Genomic DNA, 8,570 nt, shown 5'->3' on the forward strand with positions numbered 1-8,570 from the left:
ACCCTGCACCTTGGTCCACTTCTTCCATTATTGGCCGTGACATATATATTTTCAAAGAAGCTTGGATCATCATTATTTGGACCGTATAGGTTAATAAGCCATATCTGTTTATTGTCCAATAACATATTTAAAATATATCCATCTACCTTGATGATCTGTTTGGACAATTTGCACATTTGGATCAAAATTACTGTTAATTAAAACCATCACCCCTTTTGAATTTCTTTCCCCATGGGAGAAATATATTTCACCACCCCAGTCCTTTTTCCACAAAACCTCATCTAAAATTGTTGAATGGGTTTCCTGTAACCAATAGATATTATATTCCTTCTCTTTTAGCCAGGTAAATACTGATCGCCTTTTCTTATTATCTGCTAAGCCATTACAATTGTAACTGGCTATACTTATTTCACCACTTACCATAATGAGACACAACTTTCAATTAAATTGATCAAAATATATGTTTGTAAACGTAACATGATGATTGAGTGTCTATATAGCTGTACCATGATATTTGCATTGCTACTAAGTAAACCTCCAATTGGTCCCCACTATTACACCCTCTAAAAGCCCTCCTCGTCCCAAGTTGGGTTGTCATCCCAATGCCCGGCAGACCACCCCCGACCCCCCGTATCCCATAGCCCTGAAAAGACTGGGATCCATCCTTCGAAAAGAGCACACAGTGCCATTTACAGAACAGAAGTAGATCAACTGCTAAATAATGCATTTGCATCGATCCTCACCTCGATTTGTATTATATATAGCCATCAAAAAAATATATATATTTTTTAAGAATCCTGTTTCTTATTTTCCATAATTAGCTATTAATATTTGTAGTAATGTAGGCAATTTATGAAAAGGATTTTACGTTATCAAAATTACATTATTATAAGCAATTATTATATTAGCAAACAGTTGTTGTGAATCATCCTCTATTGTCCCAAACATCTTTTACTCCTTCGCAACAGTTGTGGGATACACACATACACCCACACACTCATACACACTCAACCCTTTCCCCCAACACAACCATAGGCTCACATTCTCAACAGTTGCACCATCCCAGAGCCCAACTCAAGAAAGGTCTTGATTACGAATGCATATACAGTTGCAGCTGTATGAGAAGGCCTGCAAGACCGTGCAAAAAATGGGCAGAAATGGAGAGATTTTATTAACCATTGTCACGTCCTAGATGATGGAGGTCAAATGTACACCTTTTCCCTGAAACACCCAAAACACGGTACCCCGTATTGACCATATTCTCAAGCATCTCCAACAATCATTATCTTGTTTGGAGATCAATATAACCCATCTCCCATCTTTGGACACACAAGACTGAAATATCACCTCTAAACTTATGAAGCAATATCATAGTACCAGCTTAGTGGTTAGACCTGTGACTATAAAAACAGTATTAACACATTGTGATTTCCAAAAACTAAAATCTGAATCGCAGGAGTGAGTCTCCTGGAGTAGAATGACATCTGCGTTAGAGTGTTTACAAAAATTTTAGTGGTGAAAATAAAAGTGCTATTCTTTTAGTTATGTTTCGTAAACTCCTGGCATTTAGAGATACAATATTTAGTGCATTGAATTCAAAATGTTGCATAACCTTACAAAAATGTTATAAAAATAAGAACACAAATACAGTGGTGTGATATGAATAACTGTTTAACTAGGCAGCTAGTAAGGAAACCTGAGCTTAGAGAAAGAACTGGACTACCCTAAACCGAGGTAGTTGTGATCAATATGATGAACCCGTATTCACATTTTACAAACCTGGTGAATGTAAAAATGACAATCGACTTATTAACTTGAGTAATTTAGCTAACTCTTAACATTTTCATTTGACTTAGAAAGAATAGGACATCAATTTCAAGTTAATGGGCTCCTGAGTGGCGCAGTGGTCTAAGGCACTGCATCTCAGTGCTAGAGGCGTCACTACAGACACCCTGGTTTGAATCCAGGCTATATCACAAACAGCTGTGATTGGGAGTCCCATGGGGTAAATTTGTTCTTAAAACTGACTTGCCTAGAAAAGTAAAAGGTAAATAAATGTTTTTAAAGCTATATACCTGAGCACAGTGTTTTCAAAACATTCAGTACACTAATGACATTCACTTGACGTCCTGGCAATCGATCTTCTTTCCATCGATAAATGCATAAGGGCTTTCGATGATATTCTGTTGCAGCTGGCGATTCACTTGTTGCAGTTTCTGTACTTCAGCTTCCATGGTCAGCATTTTTTCGCTGTGGGTTGACACCTGGTTGAGGAGCTGCTGCACAGTGGCTGAGAGAGACTATTGATTTGGAGGTAGTATCTGTTGTCTTTTCAATGATGCCAGTTTCTCAAAGATGGCTTTGAGAATGTCAGGGTTGGGAGAACAATTTTCACCTGCCCTGTGTTTGGTAGGAGGGCTCTTACTCAGCGTAGGTGGTATGAGTTTTGCCATGAGTTCTGGAAAGTCTGCAAGCTCCTGTCTCGCTGCTAGCATCTTAGGTGATTAGCATCTGTTCATATGGAATCAATATCATGCCAAATGTACTCACAAATGTAAATCCCTTTCCACAAATGTAAATCACTTTCCACAAATGTAAATCACTTTCCACAAATGTAAATCACTTTCCACAAATGTAAATGACCAATCCACAAATGTAAATCACTTTCCACAAATGTAAATGCCCAATCCACAAATGTAAATGACCAATCCACAAATGTAAATCACTTTCCACAAATGTAAATGACCAATCCACAAATGTAAATGACCAATCCACAAATGTAAATCACTTTCCACAAATGTAAATCACTTTCCACAAATGTAAATGCCCAATCCACAAATGTAAATGACCAATCCACAAATGTAAATCACTTTCCACAAATGTAAATCACTATCCACAAATGTAAATCACTTTCCACAAATGCAAATCACTATCCACAAATGCAAATCACTATCCACAAATGCAATTCACTATCCACAAACAAACGCCTTTTGATTTGTATTTGTAAATCGATATATTGCATCAGACTGTTTTATAACTGGAGATATGCAGGTCATTTCCATGGGCCTTAAGAAAAATGACTGCCATAAAGACAGATGTTATCACACGTAGAAAGCGATTTGTAGTCATAGAAAACAAGTTATCACGCATAGAAAAAAAGTTCTCGCGTCGAAAGCGAGTCGTATAGTCGTATAAAAAAAGTTGATGCCATAAAAATTGATCCCATTGATGCCGTTGACCCGGATCACTGGTTGCTGCGGAACAGGAGGAGGTCAAACTGGGTGAGTGTAACCGGTGTGAAATGGCTAGCTAGTTACCCGGGCGTTAGCGTTTCCCTTGCACTGCAAGCGCCGCGGCTTTTGTGGCGCGATGGGTAACGGTGTTTCGAGGGTGACTGTTGTCGATATGTGCGGAGGGTCCCCGGTTATGTCTCCTTAATGCTTGTGTGGGCAACATGAGACAGCGGATGGATTATAATCACTTACAATGTATGACATATCCTTCACATGTAGTGGTGCTATCAAACTGACCAGCTAATTCAACTATTTGGGTGATGAACGGGTGTACACCGCAAATATTGTCCTCCTGGGTGGCGCAGTGGTCTAGGGCACTGCATCGCAGTGCTAGCTGCGCCACCAGAGTCTCTGGGTTCGCGCCCAGGATGGGCTGGGTTCGCGCCCAGGCTCTGTCGCAGCCGGCCGCAACCGGGAGGTCTGTGGGGCGACGCACAATTGGCATAGCGTCGTCCGGGTTAGGGAGGGTTTGGCCGGTAGGGATATCCTTGTCTCAGTATGTAAAATGTAATAAAAAATGTATGCACTCTACTGTAAGTCGCTCTGGATAAGAGCGTCTGCTAAATGACTAAAAATGTTTAAAAAAAAATGTAAAAATATAGAGTAATCTACTAGGGCTTCGATTATTTACGTTGGACGTACTAAGGATACACATATTGTTAACATATTATGGTTACCATACTATAATTTCTGCAGCCTTGAAAGGCAGGCATCAACATGGCCGAACTAGATGCTGCCAGCGATTTCGCTTTCTATGGGTACAAATCTTTTTATTTATTTTTTATTAACCCTAAATCAATACAAAAAGTACATGCGGAACAGAAGTGTATATTTAAAGAATATACAAACCTTTTTTTCTATGAATACAAATCGCTTTCTACGAGTGACGGTGAATGTACACTAGATAACGGTACATTTCCGAGTGCCGCCCATTTGTGACTCCCATGTGCGGGTGCTGGCAGCATATAGCAAGCAGCATGTTCAATTGTGCGTCAATAATTCAGCATAGCAAGTTTGTATGAGGGTCTGGTTATTATTAAATGGGCACATAGTTCAATAGTAATATCATCTAAAACGCTCTGGTGACAAACAAACTTTGCTGCCCTGTTTCCAATTGTCCACATGTCTGGGAGAACCTATTCAAGTAAGTAAATACATTTGGAAAATGTTTTTAAAAAACGATGTATTGTTAGTTAACTAGCTACAGTGCAGGCTATCTCAAATGAGCTGCTAAATGAGCTAGCTTGTTGGCAAGCTAGCTAACTTAGCTATCTAGCCAACTTCACATACTGTATAGATAGCTAGTTAAGTGAATGAAATATCACCATCTACCTAACTTCATATTAGCTAGTTATCTTGATGTATTTATCACTGTAAAAAACAAACTCCAAATGCATTTGTAGGTAGCTAGCTAGCTAACAGCCATGGAGGAGGGTGATAGGATAGTAGCCCCAACTGTCAGTGAGAGAGTAGGCTATTCTGGATAGGGCAGGTACTTTTGTGTAGTTCCTGTCCCTAGGAGTGAGGATGGAGATAATAGTAACATATAAATTCAGTGCGGTGTAATTTGACTGTAATGAAGTCTGTTTCTTGGGAGGTCCCAATGAAGAGCAGTGGTTCTCAGTCCTGGTCCTGGGGACTCAAAGGGGTGCACATTTTTATTTTTGCCTCAGCACTGCACAGCTGACTCAAATGATCAACTCATCATCAAGCTTCAAGTGGTATTTATGTATTCATTTGTGATGCTATCCTTGATATGATCCTGTTATTGTCACATGCTACACATGCACATATGTGTGCCCATGCATCTAACAAATCATGATAACATTGGATTGATATCAGGGATATTATACTTTAGTAATCCACAATGACCTGGTGATGTAAAAGTCTAATAATTACATTGTCTTCCATATTCCTACAGATACCTTGTAACTGGAGATTCCTTCAAAACGATTGCCTACAGTTAACGTGTAGGGCACTGCAAGGTTGGGTGTCCAGGGCCATCTGGGACTTCCTGCTGGAGGAATTCAGGTGTGTGAAGGCTACCTGTGTCCTGCATAACTTCATGAGGATGGACAGGAGGGGATCTGCAGGAGGGGATCTGCAGCTCGCCGCCATGTGCCAGAGGAGAAGTCTTCTGCTCTGCAGGATGTTTCAAGGTTGGGGTTTCCAACAACGCAGCAAGAGGCAATCCGTGTGCGGGAGATCTTCACCTCCTACTTCTTCGAAGAGGGTGCTGTTCCCTGGCAACACCATAGACTACACTATGCACAACCAAAGGCTCTTTTAAGAGTAATTCACATTGCAATAAGAGTATTATTCCATTTACTTAGCTATGTCAACTGCAGTTATTCAATTCCCAGTTTCTCTCCCTTTGAATCCTACTTCTCAGGTGAGGGTGCTGTTTAGGTAAGGTTGTGACGTCTGTACAAAAACAAAACAGGCTATTTTAAATCACCCATATTGAAAAAATGTAGAACAATTAGACACCCTATAACCCACACCTACACACTCATGTATCAATCTGATTGATGGACTGTGTTGTGCAGTAAGCAGACTCGGGTGTATAACGGTGGCTCCGTCCACCTTCAAAGAATAGACAAGAGGGCTAACCATGGAGAATAATAAGACACTTTATTATTTCTATAACTACGCTATAATGTTTGTCCTCGTGTGTCCGTTCATGTTTTTCAGCATAGAGTACTCTGCAGCCACTTAGTGTGGTGTGGACACAACCACAGATTCCTGTTGAACACTGTCACTTTAACTACCTTATTTTCTCAATAACAGTCTCTCTCCTTCACTTCATCCCTCTTCTCCCCAAATACACTAGGTTATATCAGCTGTGTCGGGGAACCCCTGCTGTATCTGAACTGGCTACATAGAGGGCACTTGGTCAGGTCAACAGGAAGTATTATTAAAAAGATGCTTCACATTGGGATTACTGCATCCATCTGTATTTCAGAGTTAATGATCCAAGGTCAGTTTTGCATTTCACCCCCTGATGCTTATGATTATACCTCTCGCCACCTCTTTCTTCCTCTGTTTTTATAGTGCACAACAGATGTGCTTTGAAGTACAGATTGAATTTGTATTTATAATATTACAATTATATTTATGCATGTATTTATAACACTTGGATAATGAACTTCTTTCAATAAAGCGTTTCACATTCTCTACTAGATGAAATTAAGTCTCATTTGATGAAATACTACACCTATCCTGTGTTTATCAGATAAATGCAGATGAAGGGCATTAGATATTAAGATGAACTGGTTTTAGAGTATTTACATGATGCATGGGAAGTGTAGTGTACTGTTTAAAAAATAAAATAATTCTGTATATATGAATTACAAATCAGTATTTTAACTAGTTAAATCCTGTTTCTAATCTATTAGTTACAATGTGTAACCATTGATTGGTAAACACTGAAGTGTATAGTTGTAATACATACATGCAGACAGTGTCATTCAAAGACTGGTATTGGATACGACTGAAAAATTATCTAAAAGACATTCATACCTGAACTGCACCTTTATTTGCCAAAGTAGAGTACATGATCAATGAATATATTAAATGTACAGGCTACAATGTGGGGATCTCATGCATGGTATTAACTACATGTATATACGACTTGCATCCTTGGCACAAAGTTATTATATTCTACTCAATCCATAGGCTTCATTAATGTCATTTAGACTGTTTTGAAGTTGATACAACTGGCTATGATAGCTGAGGTTCATAGCTAGGTTCTGAACTAATATGTTTACCAAATGTTTGAGTCCATCCACAGATAGGCTAGATACAGTTGAAGTCGGAAGTTTACATACACCTTAGCCAAATACATTTAAACTCAGTTTTTCACATTTCCTGACATTTAATTCTAGTAAACATTCCCTGTCTTAGGTCAGTTAGGATCACCACTTTATTTTAAGAATGTGAAATGTCAGAATAATAGTAGAAATAATTATTTATTTCAGCTTTTATTTCTTTCATCACATTCTCAGTGGGTCAGAAGTTTACATACACTCAATTAGTATTTGGTAGCATTGCCTTTAAATTGTTTAACTTTGGTCAAATGTTTCGGGAGGCCTTCCACAAGCTTCCCACAATAAAGTGAGTGAATTTTGGCCCATTCCTCCTGACAGAGCTGGTGTAACTGGGTCAGGTTTGTAGGCCTGCTTGCTCGCACACAATTTTTCAGTTCTGCCCACAAATGTTCTATAGGATTGAGGTCAGGGCTTTGTGATGGCCACTCCAATACCTTGACTTTGTTGTCCTTAAGCCATTTTGCCACAACTTTGGAAGTATGCTTGGGGTCATTGTCCATTTGGAAGACCCATTTGCGACCAAGCTTTAACTTCCTGACTGATGCCTTGCGATGTTGCTTCAATATATCCACATAATTTTTCATCCTCATGATGCCATCTATTTTGTGAAGTGCACCAGTCCCTCCTGCAGGAAAGCACCCCCACAACATACAACATGATGCTGCCACCCCCGTGCTTCACGGTTGGGATGGTGTTCTTCGGCTTGCAAGCATCCCACTTTTTCCTCCAAACATAACAATGGTCATTATGGGCAAACAGTTCTATTTTTGTTTCATCAGACAGGTGTGTCACAGCATCATCGGACTGAGCTTGTTGCCGTTGCAGGCAATCTCAACGCTGTGCGTTACAGGGAAGGCATCCTCCACCCTCATGTGGTACACTTCCTGCAGGCTCATCCTGACATGACCTTCCAGCATGACAATGCCACCAGCCATACTGCTTGTTCTATGCGTGATTTTCTGCAAGACAGGAATGTCAGTGTTCTGCCATGGCCAGCGACGAGCCCGGATCTCAATCTCATTGAGCACATCTGGGACCTGTTGGATCGGAGGGTGAGAGCTAGGGCCATTCCCCCCAGAAATGTCCGGGAACTTGCAGGTGCCTTGGTGGAAGAGTGGGGTAACATCTCACAGCAAGAACTGGCAAATCTGGTGCAGTCCATGAGGAGGAGATGCGCTGCAGTACTTAATGCAGCAGGTGGCCACACCAGATACTGACTGTTACTTTTGATTTTGACCTCCCTTTGTTCAGGGACACATTATTCCATTTCTGTTAGTCACATGTCTGTGAAACTTGTTCAGTTTGTCTCAGTTGTTGAATCTTATGTTCATACAAATATTTACACATGTTAAGTTTGCTGAAAATAAATGCAGTTGACGGTGAGAGGACGTTGCATTTTTTGCTGAGTTTATGTACTGTATATATATATACAGTACATAAACTCAGC

Source organism: Salvelinus namaycush, chromosome 9 (assembly GCF_016432855.1).
Source record: "Salvelinus namaycush isolate Seneca chromosome 9, SaNama_1.0, whole genome shotgun sequence".
In the NCBI taxonomy this organism is placed as follows: Eukaryota; Metazoa; Chordata; class Actinopteri; order Salmoniformes; family Salmonidae; genus Salvelinus; species Salvelinus namaycush.